The sequence below is a fragment of the Pseudophryne corroboree genome, chromosome 1, assembly GCF_028390025.1.
Source record: "Pseudophryne corroboree isolate aPseCor3 chromosome 1, aPseCor3.hap2, whole genome shotgun sequence".
NCBI classification, from domain to species: domain Eukaryota; kingdom Metazoa; phylum Chordata; class Amphibia; order Anura; family Myobatrachidae; genus Pseudophryne; species Pseudophryne corroboree.
The window spans coordinates 539,456,881-539,476,857 of record NC_086444.1 but is presented as its reverse complement, the minus strand read 5'-3'; the positions used below and the strand labels follow the sequence as shown (position 1 = coordinate 539,476,857).

Below are 19,977 nucleotides of genomic sequence, written 5' to 3'. Positions count from 1 at the left end.
GAGGCGTCTTTATGAACTTTGGGTAATGTATACATTCTGGGTTATGTTGGTTCTACGAGGTTCAAGTAATCAAATTCTTTCTTCGTTATATCTTTTTCCAATAATTTTTGTACTAATTTCCCGATGTTTGACTTGATCCTTGTTGTAGGATCAGTTTTGAGTTTAACACGTCTTCCAATTGGCGATTGGCCTCCTTGACATAATCTGTGTTCATAACAGCAGCTCCATCTCGCTTGTCTCTAGGCTTGAAAGACTTTACACAACCGCCTTACACATCCTACTTCATCTCATTTAATTATGCTTTTGTTCCCAATACTCCACTGAGACTGCGCTGACTAGCATGATTAATGATTTGCCCACTACTAAATCTAAAGGTCATTACTCAATTCTAATTCTTCTGGATATATCTGCTGCTTTTTTTTTTCTTTTTTAACACTAAAGCACTCTGTTCTCATGCAAACACTATGTTGCCGGTTTGCATATTACTTCTCAATTCACACTTTCAGTGCTCGTTTCTCCAAATTCAACTACTTTGAGCTATCTTTACAAGTTGGAGTTATACAAGGCTCAGTTGTAAGTTCTCTGCTCTTCATTCTATACCACCCCTCTTGCAAATCTAATTAATTTGGATTTCATTACCATCTCTACATGGATTATACCAAAATTTACTTCCGGATCTCTCTCCTTTTGAATTGGCCCGTTGTATGGACTGTCTTTCTAACATTTATAACCTTTGTTCCACACTCTGTCTTGTTTTCAAATCCTGTTGTGTACATCTAAGAAATATTTCCATAATACACACTTAACTCACACAAAACACTGCAAACACTTTAATTCATGCACTGATTTTTCTTGCATTGACCACTGCAGTAGTGTCCTTACTGGTTTTCACCATAGCCACATTCACCCCTAGAATTTATTTTACATGCAGTGGCTAGACTGATCTTCCTCACAAAACGTTCTACTGCTGCTCATTCAAGACCTTAAACAAGCTTACACCAACATACATATGTTTCAAAATATCTCCCAACTCAATCCCTTCACTGTGCACAAGATCTATGTCTCTCATTCATACATTATCTGCTCCCATGCCCAGTTACAGGACATTTTCCATGCTGCGCACACTCAGCAGAATTCCCTCTCTCGCACAAAAAAGCTTCAAAGGGTTCACGGGAAACTCATGTATTCAGGCAAGCTTATCAAGTATCAGAACCACCCACTTAACCTCCTTAAGGTAGTCTACCTAATTTCCTCCACTCTCCATACTTCAAACAAAATTTACATTACAGTTCTTTTCATATGTAAACAACCCTCTGACCCCATGCCAAAACTGCTGCCAACACGGTCGTATGACTGGATCATACAGCCCACTAAGCACTTTCACACCTTGAAATCTACATGGATCAGTATGCAATATGCAGTGCTAAACCTCATGTGTTAAATGCCTATTTAATTATAGATTATAAACTTGCCAAGCTGAGCATTTTTCCTCATGTTTCCCTCTGTTAATACTCAGTCTTGTTTTATTATTGTATTCCCAGTTGTAAAGCACAACAGTGTGTGTTGGCGCTATATAAATAAATGTTAGTAAAGAAATAGCAAGGTTATCAAAATTGACAACCAATTCCTATTTTAAGTACGGTCTTAAAAGACCATTTGAATACAATAAAGTTATGCTAAAGTCTCTATAGATGTTTTGACTTCTGAGGCCTCCTTTTGAAACATTCTTTGGTCTGGGTTAATACAGTAGTTCAATTATAAATGAGCCAGAACAGCTTTCTGAAGGACTAGGCTTTTTCAGACTAAGGTTCTAATTATTAACATGTTGGCAGATCCATAATCCAAAAATCTAGAATCTATTTCTCTTACGTCCTTGAGGATGCTGGGGACTCCAAAAGGATCATGGGGTATAGACGGGATCCACAGAAGCTTGGGCACACTGAAAAGACTTAAACTGTGTGTGAACTGGCTCCTCCCTCTATGCCCCTCCTCCAGACCTCAGTTAGACTTTGTGCCCAGGACTGACTGGACACTCACTGAGTTTCTCTAGAAAAGACTTTTGTTAGGTTTTCTCTGACGTCCTAGTGGATGCTGGGAACTCCGTAAGGACCATGGGGAATAGACGGGCTCCGCAGGAGACTGGGCACTCTAAAAGAAAGATTAGGTACTATCTGGTGTGCACTGGCTCCTCCCTCTATGCCCCTCCTCCAGACCTCAGTTAGAATCTGTGCCCGGCCAGAGCTGGGTGCTCCTAGTGGGCTCTCCTGAGCTTGCTAGAGAGAAAGTATTTGTTAGGTTTTTTATTTTCAGTGAGATCTGCTGGCAACAGACTCACTGCTACGTGGGACTGAGGGGAGAGAAGCAAACCTACCTGCGTGCAGCTAGCTTGTGCTTCTTAGGCTACTGGACACCGTTAGCTCCAGAGGGTTCGAATACAGGGCCTGACCTCGATCGTCCGTTCCCGGAGCCGCGCCGCCGTCCCCCTTGCAGAGCCAGAAGACAGAAGAAGGAGATGAAATCGGCGGCAGAAGACTCCGGTCTTCATTAAGGTAGCGCACATCACTGCAGCTGTGCGCCATTGCTCCCACTGCACACCACACACTCCGGTCACTGTAGGGTGCAGGGCGCTGGGAGGGGGCGCCCTGGGCAGCAATAAGAATACCTTTTGGCACTAAATACACATAATACAGTCTGGGAAACTGTATATGTGTAAAAACCCCCGCCATTAAGCTATACAAAACGCGGGAGAAGCCCGCCGCTGAGGGGGCGGGGCCTTCTTCCTCAGCACACCAGCGCCATTTTCTCTTCACAGCTCCGCTGGAAGGACGCTCCCCAGGCTCTCCCCTGCAGTATCCTGTACGAGAAGGGTAAAAAAGAGAGGGGGGGCACATAAATTTAGGCGCAAATAGGATAATAAGCAGCTATTGGGAAAAATCACTCATTATAGTGTAAATCCCTGTGTTATATAGCGCTGTGGTGTGTGCTGGCATACTCTCTCTCTGTCTCCCCAAAGGACTTTGTGGGGTCCTGTCCTCAGTCTGAGCATTCCCTGTGTGTGTGCGGTGTGTCGGTACGGCTGTGTCGACATGTTTGATGAGGAGGGTTACGTGGAGGCGGAGCAGGGGCAGATAAGTGTGGTGTCGCCCCCGACGGGGCCGACACCGGATTGGATGGATATGTGGAAGGTCTTAACAGACAGTGTCAACTCCTTACATAAAAGGTTCGATGACGCAGCAGCCTTGGGACAGCCGGGATCTCAGCCCGCGCCTGCCCAAGCGTCTCAGAGGCCATCAGGGGCTCAAAAATGCCCGCTACCTCAGATGGTAGACACAGATGTCGACACGGAGTCTGACTCCAGTGTGGATGAGGATGAGACAAATGTACAGTCTACAAAGGCCATCCGATGCATGATTACTGCAATGAAAAATGTATTGCACATTTCTGATGTTAACCCGGTTACTACCAAGAAGGGTATTATGTTTGGAGAGAAAAAGCAGCTAGTGACTTTTCCCCCATCTGATGACTTAAATGATTTGTGTGAAGAAGCCTGGAGTTCCCCCGATAAGAAGCTAGTGATTTCTAAGAGGTTACTGATGGCGTACCCTTTCCCGCCAACGGACAGGTTACGTTGGGAAACATCCCCTAGGGTGGACAAGGCGCTCACACGCTTATCAAAAAAGGTGGCACTGCCGTCTCAGGATACGGCCGCCCTAAAGGAGCCTGCGGATAGAAAGCAGGAAGCTATCCTGAAGTCTGTGTATACACACTCTGGTACTATACTGAGACCTGCTATTGCTTCAGCATGGATGTGTAGTGCTGCAGCAGCATGGTCTGATACCCTGTCAGACAACATTGATTCCCTCGACAGGGATACTATTTTGCTAACCATCGAACATATAAAAGACGTCATCTTATATATGCGGGATGCACAGAGGGATATTTGCCTGCTGGCATCTAGAATTAATGCAATGTCCATTTCTGCCAGGAGAGTATTATGGACTCGGCAGTGGACAGGTGATGCTGATTCTAAAAGACACATGGAGGTTTTGCCTTATGAGGGTGAGGAATTGTTTGTGGACGGTCTCTCGGACCTCGTATCCACAGCAACAGCTGGGAAGTCAACTTTTTTACCTCAGGTTCCCTCACAGCCTAAGAAAGCACCGTATTATCATGTACAGTCCTTTCGGCCTCAGAAAGGCAAGCGGGTCAGAGGCGCATCCTTTCTGCCCAGAGGCAGGGGTAGAGGAAAGAAGCTGCACCAGGCAGCCAGTTCCCAGGAACAAAAATCCTCCCCCGCTTCCTCTAAGTCCACCGCATGACGCTGGGGCTCCACAGGCGGAGCCAGGTGCGGTGGGGGCGCGTCTCCGAAACTTCAGCAACCAGTGGGTTCGCTCACAGGTGGATCTCTGGGCTGTACAAATTGTATCTCAGGGATACAAGCTGGAGTTAGAGGCGACTCCCCCTCGCCGTTACCTCAAATCAGCCTTGCCAGCTGCTCCCAGGGAAAGGGAGGTAGTACTGGCGGCAATTCACAAGCTGTACCTCCAGCAGGTGATAATCAAGGTTCCCCTCCTTCAACAGGGACGGGGTTACTATTCCACAATGTTTGTGGTACCGAAACCAGACTGTTCGGTGAGACCCATCCTGAATTTAAAATCCTCGAACACTTATATAAGGAAGTTCAAGTTCAAAATGGAATCGCTCAGGGCGGTTATTGCAAGCCTGGAAGAGGGAGATTTTATGGTGTCGCTGGACATCAAGGATGCTTACTTGCATGTCCCCGTTTACCAACCTCACCAGGAGTACCTCAGGTTTGTGGTACAGGATTGTCATTACCAATTCCAGACGTTGCCGTTTGGTCTGTCCACGGCACCGAGAGTATTTACCAAGGTAATGGCCGAAATGATGATACTCCTTCGGAAGAAGGGAGTTATAATTATCCCGTACTTGGACGATCTCCTTATAATGGCGAGGTCCAGAGAGCAGTTGTTAGTCAGCGTAGCACTCTCTCGGGAAGTGTTGCAACAGCACGGCTGGATTCTGAATATCCCAAAGTCGCAGCTGATTCCTGCGATGCGTCTGCTTTTCCTGGGCATGATTCTGGACACAGAACAGAAGAAGGTGTTTCTCCCGGTGGAGAAGGCCCAGGAATTGTCATCTCTGGTCAGGGACCTCCTGAAAACAAAACAGGTGTCGGTGCATCACTGCACGCGAGTCCTGGGAAAGATGGTGGCTTCTTACGAAGCAATTTCCTTCGGCAGGTTCCATGCAAGGATCTTTCAGTGGGATCTGTTGGACAAATGGTCCGGATCGCATCTTCAGATGCATCGGTTGATCACCCTGTCCCCAAGGGCCAGGGTGTCTCTGCTGTGGTGGCTGCAGAGTGCTCATCTTCTCGAGGGCCGCAGATTCGGCATACAGGACTGGGTCCTGGTGACCACGGATGCAAGCCTCCGAGGATAGGGGGCAGTCACTCAGGGAAGGAACTTCCAAGGACAGTGGTCAAGTCAGGAGACTTCACTACACATAAATATACTGGAACTAAGGGCCATTTACAACGGCCTGAGTCAAGCAGAGCCCCTGCTTCGAAACCAACCAGTGCTGATTCAATCAGACAACATCACGGCGGTCGCCCATGTAAACCGCCAGGGCGGCACAAGAAGCAGGATGGCGATGGCAGAAGCCACAAGGATTCTTCGATGGGCGGAGAATCACGTGCTAGCACTGTCAGCAGTGTTCATTCCGGGAGTGGACAACTGGGAAGCAGATTTCCTCAGCAGGCACGACCTCCACCCGGGAGAGTGGGGACTTCATCCAGAAGTCTTCACGCAGATTGTAAACCGTTGGGAACGGCCACAGGTGGACATGATGGCGTCCCGCCTCAACAAAAAGCTAAAAAAATATTGCGCCAGGTCAAGGGACCCTCAGGCGATAGCTGTGGACGCACTAGTGACACCGTGGGTGTACCAGTCGGTTTATGTGTTCCCTCCTCTTCCTCTCATACCCAAGGTACTGAGGATAGTAAGAAAGAGAGGAGTAAGAACTATACTCATCGTTCCGGATTGGCCAAGAAGAACTTGGCACCCAGAACTACAAGAAATGATCTCAGAGGACCCATGGCCTCTGCCTCTCAGACGGGACCTGTTACAGCAGGGGCCCTGTCTGTTCCAAGACTTACCGCGCCTGTGTTTGACGGCATGGCGGTTGAACGCCGGATCCTAACGGAAAAGGGCATTCCGGATGAAGTGATTCCTACGCTGATAAAAGCTAGGAAGGATGTGACAGCAAATCATTATCACCGCATATGGCGGAAATATGTTGCTTGGTGTGAGGCCAGGAAGGCCCCAACAGAGGAATTCCAGCTGGGGCGATTTCTGCACTTCCTACAGTCAGGAGTGACTATGGGCCTAAAATTGGGGTCCATAAAGGTCCAGATTTCGGCCCTATCCATTTTCTTTCAAAAAGAACTGGCTTCACTGCCTGAAGTTCAGACGTTTGTTAAGGGAGTGCTGCATATTCAGCCCCCTTTTGTGCCTCCAGTGGCACCTTGGGATCTTAACGTTGTGTTGGATTTCCTGAAATCCCACTGGTTTGAGCCACTTAAGACCGTGGAGCTGAAATATCTCACGTGGAAAGTGGTCATGCTATTGGCCTTAGCTTCGGCTAGGCGTGTGTCAGAATTGGCGGCTTTGTCATGTAAAAGCCCTTATCTGATCTTCCATATGGACAGGGCAGAATTGAGGACTCGTCCCCAATTTCTCCCTAAGGTGGTATCAGCGTTTCATTTGAACCAACCTATTGTGGTGCCTGCGGCTACTCGGGACTTGGAGGACTCCAAGTTACTGGATGTAGTCAGGGCTTTGAAAATCTATGTAGCCAGGACGGCTGGAGTCAGGAAAACTGACTCGCTGTTTATCCTGCATGCACCCAACAAGCTGGGTGCTCCTGCTTCAAAGCAAACTATTGCGCGCTGGATCTGTAACACGATTCAGCAAGCTCATTCTGCGGCAGGGTTACCGCATCCTAAATCGATAAAAGCCCATTCCACAAGAAAGGTGGGCTCTTCTTGGGCGGCTGCCCGAGGGGTCTCGGCTTTACAGCTTTGCCGAGCTGCTACTTGGTCGGGTTCAAACACATTTGCTAAGTTCTACAAGTTTGATACCCTGGCTGAGGAGGACCTTGCCTTTGCTTATTCGGTGCTGCAGAGTCATCCGCACTCTCCCGCCCGTTTGGGAGCTTTGGTATAATCCCCATGGTCCTTACGGAGTTCCCAGCATCCACTAGGACGTCAGAGAAAATAAGAATTTACTCACCGGTAATTCTATTTCTCGTAGTCCGTAGTGGATGCTGGGCGCCCGTCCCAAGTGCGGACTCTCTGCAGTACATGTATATAGTTATTGCTTAACTAAAGGGTTATTGTTATGAGCCATCTGTTTCTGAGGCTCTGTTGTTGTTCATACTGTTAACTGGGTATGGTTATCACAAGTTGTACAGTGTGATTGGTGTGGCTGGTATGAGTCTTACCCTGGATTCCAAATCCTTTCCTTGTTGTGTCAGCTCTTCCCGGCACAGTTTCCTTAACTGAGGTCTGGAGGAGGGGCATAGAGGGAGGAGCCAGTGCACACCAGATAGTACCTAATCTTTCTTTTAGAGTGCCCAGTCTCCTGCGGAGCCCGTCTATTCCCCATGGTCCTTACGGAGTTCCCAGCATCCACTACGGACTACGAGAAATAGAATTATCGGTGAGTAAATTCTTATTTTTTATTTTCAGGGAGACCTACTGGCTACAGGCTCCCTGCAGCGAGGGACTGAGGGGAGAGAAGTCAGACCTACTTCTACTTAGTTTAAGGGCTCTGCTTCTTAGGTTACTGGACACCATTAGCTCCAGAGAGTTCGATCACTTGGTGCGCCTAGCTGCTTGTTCCCGGAGCCGCACCGTCACCCCCCTCACAGAAGCCAGAAGAAAGAAGCCGGGTGAGTATGCAGAAGGTAGAAGACTTCAGGACGGCAGAAGACTTCAGTAACGGAGGTACAGCGCAGCGGTAGCGCTGCGCTCCATGCTCCCACACACTATCACCAGCGGCACTCACAGGGTGCAGGGCGCTGTGGGGGGCGCCCTGGGCAGCATGTTACTAAGGTCTGGGAGCCGGCAGAAGCCTTTTTCGGTGCCTCTGCACTGTTTTTCTGACCCCCGCCGGCATTTTCAGTTTTTCAAAATTGGCGAGCTGAAGCGCGCTGGGAAGGGGCGGAGCTTAGCAGTGCGGCTCACAGCGCCATTTCTCCTCCACACGCGACTGAAGGAGACGCTGACCCGGGACCTCCACAGCTCCTCTGAAAGTAACGGGGAGCTACTCGGGCGGGGAAGGGGGGGGGGAGGAGTTTGTGGTGCATATTATTATACTTTGAGCAGCGCTGGTCACATATATCCTTTGACGGGATTTTTGGGCGCTGGGGTGTGAGCTGGCATACTCCCTCTGTGTTTCTCTATCCGGGCTTCATTGTGGGCCTGTCCCCTAGCTGAGACCGTCTGTGTGCGTGTCCGTGTGTCGATAATACGTGTCGGAATGTCTGAGGCTGAATGTTATTCACCGGAGGAGGTTATTGGGGGAGCAGATGCGGGTCTAGATTTGGCCCTATCGGCGCAGCCGACACCTGATTTACTCACTTTGCTAAGTACAATTAATACGAATGTAGCTTCTTTGTCAAAGAGGTTGGATAAATCTGAGTCACAGACACAGGTGTGGAAAAAGTCCATGGAGGATGCTTTGTCTCAGGTGCAGACCCCATCGGGGTCGCAAAAGCGGCCATTTACTCAAGTGGTAGATACTGATACCGACACGGACTCTGATTCCGAGGTCGATTTCACTGAGGCTGCTTTACATCCACGATGGCTTGGAAGTCGCCGGACAAGAGGTGGCAGATTCCCAAGAGGATTTACATGGCGTATCCTTTCCCCTCTGATGACAGGGAAAAATGGGAGTCGTCTCCAAATGTTGACAAAGCTCTATCTCGTTTGTCTAAGAAAGTGGCGCTTCCGTCTCCTGACACGGCAGCTCTCAAGAGAGCTATGGAAGCTTTACCCATCAAAGGTAATGTCTTGTTTGGGGACGGCTTGGCTGACCTGGTCTCTACCGCAACTGCGGGTAAGTCCTCTTTTCTTCCCTATGTTGCCACACAACAGAAAAAGGCACCTCATCAGCAGATGCAGTCCTTTCGTCCAAATAAATACAGGCGTGGAAAAGGTTCGTCCTTCCTCGCTTCAAAGGGTAGAGGAAGGGGAAGGAAGTCGCCTGCCGTGTCAGGCGCCCAGGACCAAAAGTCCTCCCCTGCCTCTACCAAGTCCACCGCATGACGCTGGGGCTTCCCTGGGGGAGTCCAGACCGGTGGGTGGGGGGGGGACGTCTGCGGATCTTCAGTCAGGTCATCAGACCTGGATCCTTCGGTCCTAGAGATTGTGTCTCAGGGATACAAGCTGGAGTTTCAGGAGGTGCCCCCTCACCGGTTTTTCATTTCGGCCTTTCCAGTGTCTCTTCCGGACAGGGGGGTGGTGCTGGCAGCGATAAAAAAGTTGTGTCAACAGAGGGTCATTGTTCCCGTTCCCCCGTCCCAACGGGGGAAAGGGTTCTACTCGAGCCTCTTTGTTGTACCGAAACCGGACGGTTCGGTCAGACCGATTCTGAATCTAAAATCCCTCAATCCATACTTGAAAGTTTTCAAGTTCAAGATGGAATCTCTTCGAGCTGTGATTTCCAGCCTAGAAGGGGGGGATTTTATGGCGTCAGTCGACATAAAGGATGCCTACTTACACGTCCCAATATATCCTTCGCATCAGGCCTTCCTCAGGTTTGCGATACAGGATTCTCATTACCAATTTCAGACGTTGCCGTTTGGGTTTTCCACGGCCCCGAGGATTTTCACCAAGGTCATGGCAGAAATGATGGTTCTCCTTCGCAAGCAAGGGGTTACAATTATCCCGTACTTGGACGATCCCCTGATAAAGACGAGGTCCAAGGAACGGTTGCGGAGAAGTGTGAATTTGTCGCTGTCGGTTCTGCGACAGCACGGTTGGGTGCTAAATTTGCCAAAATCTCAGTTGATTCCGACCACTCGGCTGCCTTTTCTGGGCATGATTCTGGACACGGAGTTACGGAGAGTATTTCTTCCCGAAGAAAAAGCTCTGGAACTGCAGACGATGCTCAGGGAACTTCTGAGGCAGACAAGTGTGTCGATCCATCACTGTACTCTGGTTCTGGGGAAAATGGTTGCGGCGTACGAAGCATTTGGCAGGTTTCATGCCCGGGTGTTTCAGTGGGACTTGCTGAGCAAATGGTCCGGGTCACACCTGCACATGCACCGGAAGATAAGTCTATCTCCCAGAGCCAGAATTTCTCTCCTGTGGTGGCTACAAAGTTCTCACCTCCTAGTAGGACGCCGGTTCGGTATCCAGGACTGGGTACTTCTGACAACAGATGCAAGTCTCCGGGGCTGGGGCGCAGTCACCCAAGGAAGAAACTTCCAGGGGAAATGGTCGCTCCAGGAAGCTTGTCTCCACATAAATGTTCTCGAGTTAAGAGCCATTTACAACGGCCTGCTACAAGCAAGAAGCCTTCTTCAGGGTCGACCTGTCCTGGTACAGTCGGACAACATCACAGCGGTGGCACATATAAACCGTCAAGGCGGAACAAGGAGCAGGGCGGCTATGGCGGAGGCCACAAGAATCCTTCGCTGGGCGGAACAACACGTGAGCGCCCTGTCAGCAGTCTTCCTTCCGGGAGTGGACAACTGGGAAGCAGATTTCCTCAGCAGACACGATCTCCATCCGGGAGAGTGGGCTCTTCACCAAGAGGTATTTGCAGAGGTGACAAAGCGTTGGGGAATTCCGCTGATCGACATGATGGCGTCTCGTCTCAACAAGAAGCTTCCGAGGTATTGTTCCAGGTCAAGGGACCCCCAAGCCAGTGCAGTGGACGCCCTGGTGTCTCCGTGGGTGTTCCAGTCGGTGTATGTGTTCCCTCCACTTCCTCTCATTCCAAAGGTACTGGGGATCATTCGACGAGCAAGGGTTCTGGCGATTCTCGTCGTTCCAGATTGGCCACGAAGGGCCTGGTATCCGGATTTTCAGGAATTACTGGTGGAAGATCATTGGCCGCTTCCTCTAAGAGAGGACCTGTTGTTGCAGGGTCCATGCGTGTTTCCAGACTTACCGCGGCTGCGTTTGACGGCATGGAAGTTGAGCGCCAGATCTTAGCTCGTAAGGTTATTCCCGGGGAGGTCATTCCCACTCTCATTAAGGCTCGGAAGGAGGTTACGGCGAGACATTATCACCGTATTTGGAGAAAGTATGTTTCCTGGTGTGAGACTAAAACGGCTCCTGCAGAAGAATTTCACTTGGGTCGATTTCTCCACTTTTTGCAGGCAGGCATAGATGCAGGCCTGAAATTAGGCTCCATCAAAGTGCAGATTTCGGCTTTGTCTATTTTCTTTCAAAAGGAATTAGCTGTCCTCCCAGAGGTTCAGACGTTTGTGAAAGGAGTGATGCATATCAATCCTCCGTTTGTGCCTCCTGTGGCACCATGGGACCTTGAGGTGGTCTTGCAGTTTCTCATGTCTTCCTGGTTTGAACCTTTGCGTAAGGTTGAGTTGAAGTTTCTCACTTGGAAGGTAGTCATGCTGTTGGCATTTGCCAGGCGAGTGTCAGAGTTGGCGGCCTTATCTCATAAGAGCCCGTACTTGATTTTTCATTCGGATAGGGCGGAATTGAGGACTCGTCAACAATTTCTGCCGAAGGTGGTTTCTTTGTTTCACATTAACCAACCTATTGTGGTGCCGGTGGCTACGGATGCTGTGGCAGTTCCAAAGTCTCTTGATGTTGTGAGAGCTTTGAAAATCTACGTCGCCAGAACGGCTGTTGCCAGGAAAACTAAGGCGCTGTTTGTCCTGTATGCTTCCAACAAGATTGGTCATCCTGCTTCGAAACAGACTATTGCACGCTAGATTTGTAGTACGATTCAGCAAGCTCATTCTTCGGCTGTGCTGCCAGTGCCGAAGTCTGTAAAGGCCCATTCTACCAGAAAAGTGGGCTCATCTTGGGCGGCTGCCCGAGGGGTTTCTGCATTTCAGCTTTGCCGAGCAGCTACGTGGTCGGGTTCAAACACCTTTGCTAAGTTTTACAAGTTTGATATCCTGGCTGAGGAGGACCTCATGTTGCTCAATCGGTGCTGCAGAGTCGCCCGCACTCTCCCGCCCGGGTTGGAGCTTTGGTATAGACCCCATGGTCCTTTTGGAGTCCACAGCATCCTCTAGGACAGAGGTTCTCAAACTCGGTCCTCGGGGGCACACACAGTGCATGTTTTGCAGGTCTCCTCACAGAATCGCAAGTGAAATAATTAGCTCCACCTGTGGACCTTTTAAAATGTGTCAGTGAGTAATTAATACACCTGTGCACCTGCTGGGTTACCTGCAAAGCATGCACTGTGTGTGCCCCCGAGGACCGAGTTTGAGAACCTCTGCTCTAGGACGTAAGAGAAAATAGGATTTTAGTACCTACCGGTAAATCCTTTTCTCCTAGTTCGTAGAGGATGCTGGGCGCCCATCCCAGTGCGGACTGTTGCTTGCAGTGTATTCTTGCGGGTTAAGTTAGTTTATACACGGGTTGTGTATTTATGCTTTTCAGCTTGTTGCTGTTGTTATTTCATACTGTTATCTGGTTTACTGTTACTCCGGTTGTACATACCGTGGTGTGGGCTGGTATATATATATATATATGTATTGTAGCCCTTAGTTAAACAAAAATCCTTTCCTCGAAATGTCCGTCTCTCCTGGGCACAGTTCCTATAACTGAGGTCTGGAGGAGGGGCATAGAGAGAGGAGCCAGTTCACACCCAGTTTGTCTTTTCAGTGTGCCCAAGCTCCTGCGGATCCCGTCTATACCCCATGGTCCTTTTGGAGTCCCCAGCATCCTCTACGGACTAGGAGAAAAGGATTTACCGGTAGGTACTAAAATCCTATTTTCATTTTCTTGGTAATGTCCTTTTGTTCCTGAATTAGAAAAGAATTGCAGTCAGTGTTCACTGAGAATGAATTATTTTCTCCTTGTTAATGTCGCTAAATCGAAAGGTCCTAAAGTTTTGATCTTCTGGAAGGGCTTATTCATGGGGGAAATACAATAGCCCAGGTGTAGTCAAGTGAGACCAACAACAAAATCTTCTCAGCATGAAAGGGACTTTACCCACCCATTTTCTCATGTGGTTGAATATTGTCTTTTTCTCTTGAGGGACCAATGGTTTAGTTCCACTTCAGACACATGTGTTGGGTGTGCACCTGTTGGGTGTACTTAAGGGTTGAAATTGAGGACTACTGCCATAAAAAAGTCAAAGAAACATAGATTGAGCTATACCCTGTCAAAAGATTTTGTTTTCTAGTCCACAAACCAGACAGTACTTTTATGTCCAGTTTTGAACCTCAGTTTCAAGTTGGAGTGTCCTCAGATTTGTGATATATATCTTAGGGGGAAAAGGAGTTCATGTTGTCCATGGAATATCAGGGAAGCATATTTACTTGTTACAACCTGGGAGGGTCACCAGTACCTTCTCAGATTTGCACTTCAATCTCAGCAATGTATAATGCAGCAATCTCAGCATTATACATTTTGCACTTTTTGTTATTTAAATTTCTGCCTAACAAATGTGCGAAGACTGTTTATGAATATCATGGCTGCAAGAGTGTTTCTCTTTGAGAGCCAGAAGTTTAAGTCCTCGATTACCTCAACAACAAAGACTCTTTCACTTTTTCAGGCGCATACTCATGTAAACTAGCTTGATTCCAGTTTAGCAGATGATTTCCCTAGGGTTTGTTGTTGTTATCACCGTACAGCAGAAAGTATTCTTACCAGTAGTCAAGATTCTCTTATTGCAAAAGCAAGTGAGGTCTGTGTACCCATGAGATTCCTAGAAAAAATGATGTCCACCTTCGAAGTGGTATCGTTTGCCAAGTTCCCCTCAAGCGATTTCCAGATAGTTGCTGTTGAAAGAAAACTAAATCTTTCCATCACCTGTTCTGTCAATTCTTAAAGTTTCCCTGAAGTATGCACGTATCGCTTCTTACGTGACTGGAATGACAATCTCAACAGAGTTTGTCCTTTCGCAATTTGGTACTGGACAATCATAAGAATGGATTGCAGCCTTCCGTGATGGGAGTGGTAACCTTTCAGTGCTGCCTATAGGGGATATGGTCCCGATAAGAGTCTGTTACCAATCTATGTTCTGGAACAAATGGTCATAAACGCTATGAACTTTTTCGGCGGGAACACTCTACATCATGTATCGTCAATTCTTCTGGAGATATTTCTACAGATTCAGTCAGTTCCAAAAGACAGTAGTTACCATATAATGGAGCACATACAAATGTAATATTTTAGCATAATCATTTTTAGACTGTGGCATCAGAAATGTAAAAGAAATGTCTGACATGAAAATATACTTTTACGTGATAGATAGTGGTTAATACAGAGTTTCCCCAAGCTCCACAATTACTGTGCAGGTTTTATGGATATTCATGATTGATTCCAGTTTGTTAAATTGAGAAAAACTTAGGAGGGATAAACTTAAAACCTGTACTGTAATGGTGGAGAAACTATGGGTTAATATTTAAAACCATATCCTTAGCTAGTAACAGTTAACTTTCTTGGTTATTACGTAGATCTCTGTGGTTTGAATACATAGCAGTAAATTATTGTCTTCTGAGCCTGGCAGACTTTCTATTTGTTTTAATTATTTTGCTTATTTTTGTGGTATCCAAAAACTTATATTTTAAAAACGTATATTTAAATTTCTTTTGGAATTGGGTATGTTGTAATCACCAGTGGTACCACTGTAGGAGATTGATCTGCATGTTACATGAATAAGGAAATAAGGAATCCTAAAAGTGAAGAAAATACTCGGAAGAGAGAAATACTAAAGTGTGTGTATGTATTTATTTTTTTAAATGGCGTGGTCACCTACAACAGGCACCGCAGTAGGTTGAGTTCCGTATATTCTCATTAAAAATATGGGAGACTGTACACAGAGGAACTTGAGTATTAATGGCAGGCAATTTAGAAAATTATATATGGAAATAATCGTTATGGTAGACTTACCATTGATAACTCTATTTCTCCTAAGTACGCAGGATAACATTTGGATACGAGGTAGCGACAGTGGATTGGCACCAAACGATCAAAGCTTTCGGCATCCCAGAATCCAATGGGCCCGTCCCTATATCCTCGCCTCCTGGCTCAGGCAAATATGTTGTTTTCCGAAGCTCAAGGCAGGAGCATCATAGAGAGCCCTAATCAGGCGAGAAGAACACACATGCACACTCTTCCGCACAAGAAGGAAGAGGTTAATAAGTGAAAGGATCCTCAAATCAGGTGCGTCAGGGTGGGATTTTGTTGACTTAGGAGAAATGAGTTATCAACGGTAAGTCTACCATAACAATTATTTTTCCTACAGGGTCCTCAGGTTATCCACAGGATAACATTGGCATGTCCCAAAGCAACTTAATGGTGGGGGCGCTCCTGATTGTACAGGAGAATCCTTCGCCCGAATTCAGCGTCCTGAGAGGCAAAGGCATAATGTCTAATGAATGTGTTAATGGAGACCATGTGGCTGCCTTTCATATTTATTCTGCTGAAGCACCACGTTGTACTGTCCATGACGGACCTACCTTACGAGTAGAGTGAGCAGAGACATTAGCCGGAACAGGGAGAACAGCTTGAGAATATGCTTCTGAAATCGTTGTTCGAAGCCACCTCACCAGTGTCTGCATTCTCTCGTGTGAAATCCGTAGAGAACGAAGAGAGTGTCTGTTTTTTGGATGGCACTGGTACGATCCAAGTAGATCCTTAAAGCATGGACTACGTCCAACGATGCATCTCCCGCAGACAGGTCCGGCCCTTGGAAGTCCAGGACTACAATTTCTTCGTTAAAATGGAATTTAGACACCACCTTAGGAAGATACCCAGATTTGGTTCTGAGAACCGCTCTATCTGGATAAAAAAATCAGAAAAGGAGGGCGACATAACAATGCCCCTAAATCTGAAACTCTTCTAGCTGAAGCAACAGCCACTAGAAAGAGAACATTAGCTGTCAACCATTTAAAATCCACTTTTAGTGGTTCAAATGGGGCAACTTAAAGGGCCTTTAGGACTAAACTTAAGTCCCAAGGCACTGTAGGAGAAACAAAAGGAGGTTGAGTGTGCAGCATTCCCTGGAAAAAATCGTGCACCTCCTGTAGGTTAGCAATTTTTTTTTTGAATCATACAGTCAATGCTGACACTTGAACTCTCAAGGAAGCCACCCTTAGACCTTTGTCCATTCCTCACTGAAGGAATGCTAGGACTCTGGAAACTCAAAGTCCTAGGATCAAATTTCCGGTCACTTCACCATTGAGTATAGGCTTGCCATATTCAGTGATAAATGTGAGCTGAGGAAGGTTTCCTTGCTCTGAGCATTGTTTGAATAACCTGTTGTGAGAATCCTAGATGGGGACGTTGAGGGAGTAGAAATGGAGCATCCATCGACAGCCTCTGCAGATCTGTGTACCAATGTCTTCTGGGCCAAGCTGAAGCTATTAGTATCACGGCGCCCCTTCCTTGTTTTGCCTTTCGCATCACCCTGGGTAACCGGGTGATTGGTAGAAACACTGGCCAGGCGAAAGTCCAATCTCACTGATTGTATCCACAAAGATTGCTCTGGGATCCTTTGTTCTTGACCCGTATGCGGAAACTTTGTTGTTCTGACTGGTCGCCATGAGATCTATCTCCGGTAACTTCCACTTGTCTACCAGAATTTGGAAAACCTCGGGGTGTAAAGCCCATTCATTTACATGAATGGCGTGTTGACTGAGAAAATCTGCAATCCCAGTTTAGGACTTCAGAAATGAACACTGCAGACAAGACTAGATGATCAAGTTCTGCCCACCTTAACGTGTAACTTACCTCCTTCATTGCGTTTTGGCTACGAGTTCCTCCCTGATGGTTGAGGTACGCTACTGCCGTTGCATTGTCTGAGCGGATTTGGACTGGTTTCCCCTGAAGGATGTCCTTTGCCTGAATAAGTGCCATATATATGGCCCGAAGTTCCAATATATTGGCAGGCAAATTTCTTCCTTGGTCCACTGCCCCTGGAAGCAACTCCTTCCTGACACCGCTCCTCAGCCCTGAAGGCTGGCATCCATTGTCAGAATTTCCCAATTTGATATCCAAAAGGGCCTCCTTTTGTCTAGATGGGATGTCTGTAGCCACCAGGCTAATGACCTCCTTACTTCCAGATGAAGGACCATAGTCTGTGTTTTTATTGTCTGATGAAAACCATTCCATTTGGAAAGGATCAGACGTTGCAGAGGCCTGGAGTGGAACAGAGCATAGTACACCATGTCGAATGTCTACACCATCAACCCCATCACACGTATTGCTGCGTGAATGGATACCCTTTGACTGTGTAGCAGCTCCTGAATCCTTGACTGAATTTTGGATATTTTGTTCAGAGGTAAAATTACTCTCTGAATACTCGAATCCAACACAGTCCCCAATTGAGTCATCCGTTGTGACTGAACCAAGGACGACTTTGGCCAAATTTATGAGCCAACCGTGTCTCTGCAAACAAGCTATTGTCTATCGCAGATGACACTGAAGCAATTCCTAAGATTTTGCCAGGATTAATAAGTCGTTGAGGCATGGAAAAATCCTTATCCCCTGCTGACGGAGATAAGATGTCATTACCACCATCATTTTGGTGAACACTCTGGGAGTGGTGGCCAGTCCAAATGGTAGGGCCTGAAACTGAAAATGTTGCTGGAGGATAGCAAACCTTAGATAGAGCTGATGAGACAGTGCTTTAGGAACATGAAGGTAAGCATCCTGGATATCCAGGGATACCATAAAATCATCCGGCTCCATGGCCAACGTAATGGAATGTAGAGTCTTCATATGAAACCGAGGCACCCAAATGTACTTTTTCAGCACTTTGAGATTGAGTATTGGCCGGAACGACCCATTTGGCTTCTGGACTAGAAAAACCTTGTCCTTGTTGTGCAGGAGGAACTGGAACTATCACTCCTGACTGAAGCAACTTCTGAACTGCCTCCTGCAAAGCCCTGACCTTTGTTCTCACTGAAGACGGGCTGGTACAAAAAAAACCTTTGAGGAGGGTTTTTCTTGAAAGCAAACTCATAACCTTGAGATACCGCTTCTTGCACCCAGGCATCTGTGGTAGACTGCTGCGAGATCTGTGTAAACTGAAGAAGTCGGCCTCCCACACTGAGGTCCCCCAGGTGGAGGGCCGCACCATAATGCTGATGGCTTATCTCCTGATTTGGAAGCCGGCCCTCTGGTAGCCCAATGCTTTTTAGTCTTACCAGACTTGTCACATTGAGACTGTTTGCCATAACCCTTTCCTTTTGCTTTTCCTTGAGTCCGAAAAGCTGGAAATCTAGGCTTGGATTTGTGTGTGTGTGTGTGTGTGTGTGTGTGTGTGTGTGTGTGTGTGTGTGTGTGTGTGTGTGTGTGTGTGTGTAAACTTCACTTTATTGGAGTCTGCTTCTGACTCCAAAATACTGTTTAATTCTTTGCCAAAAAGATTATCTCCAGTAAAAGGCAAAGACTCCAGAGCTTTCTTGGATTCTGAGTCAGCTTTCCATGTACGTAGCCAAACAGCTCTGCAAGCTGCTACTGCGGAGACTGATGCCTGAGAGGCAATTGTACCCATATCCAAGGCTGCTTCTTCCATAAAAATAGCTGCCTGTTTGATGTGTAATATGGGATTTTTGCTCTCTAGCCATTGAAAATTAAACCTCCAATGCATCAGCCCAGGCTGCCACTGCTTTCGCCATCCAGGCTGAAGCCATGGCTGGTCTTATGATTGCCCCAGACAAGGAGAAAATGGTTTTAAGAAAACCATCTATTTTCCTATCCGTGACATCATTTAATTATGTTGAAGGCAGCGTTAATGTAGATTTTCGCACCAGTCGGATGACATGCGTATCTACTTTGGGAGCCACTTCCCCAGCTGGAAGAGGATAATGGGAATTCGATTTCCTTGGAATTCTAAACTTCTTACTGGGTGTAACCCAAGCCTCTTGCATAATTTACGTCAGCTGTTCTGACCCAGGAAACTCAGTCCTAACTGTTTTTTGGGATGTTTTAACACAGGTGCCTTTGATTTTAATGGGTGGTATTCAGTATGCTTGCTGTTGGGATCCCGTCACTCAGTATACTGGCGCCGGAATCCCATCACCCAGCATACCGACAACTATTCTCCCTCTTGGGGGTCCACGACCCCCCTGGAGGGAGAATAAGCGCAGCAACCCCGCAAGGGGCTCATTTGCGCTCGCCTAGCTGTCTGTATGCCAGCGGTCAGGATCACGGCGCCGGTATGCGGGCTGCCGAGATCATGGCTGCCGGCATGCCATACTACACCCATTTAAACAAAGGCTGTGCTGCCTCCTCTAAGGCTAGAATGGCTTTCATAGCACTAATTAGCTCAGGAATGTCCACTGAGCTGAGGCCTTCCTCATCGCGCTCCGGGTCTGCATACAGAGACGAGGAGTCCTCATCTGATGCATGTGTAGACTGTGAAGATGTTGTTTCATGTCTAAGTAATTTACTTACCACCGGCCTTTCAGCCTGTTTCTATTGAGAGGTTGCTGATTCCGGTACTGGATGTGATTACCCCCAGGTGGAATGTTGCATGTAAGGATTAATAGGGTAACCTATACCTGGTGTAGGAGCTGGCATTATCTGCTTAGCTATACTGGATAATGTCTTTGCAAAGGTAGCCCATGGGGGTTCAACTTGAACCTGTGCCTACCTCGGATTATTCAAGAGGCTTTGGTGAAAGCTAAAACAATTTGTAGATAATCCATTTTGAACCAGATCTTGAGAGGTTAACCCAGCTTTGCAAGACAAACATGACATGAGTGTTGGTGCTGCTGTGGAGAGTG

The 19,977-nt window shown here is 47.3% G+C and overlaps 1 protein-coding gene across 4 annotated transcripts in view; it reads left to right on the top strand.

Moving 5' to 3' along the window:
• Positions 1–19,977, top strand: part of PSIP1 (PC4 and SRSF1 interacting protein 1) — a 369,617-nt gene that overhangs the window by 215,689 nt on the left and 133,951 nt on the right. The gene's annotated exons all lie outside the window — the stretch shown is intronic.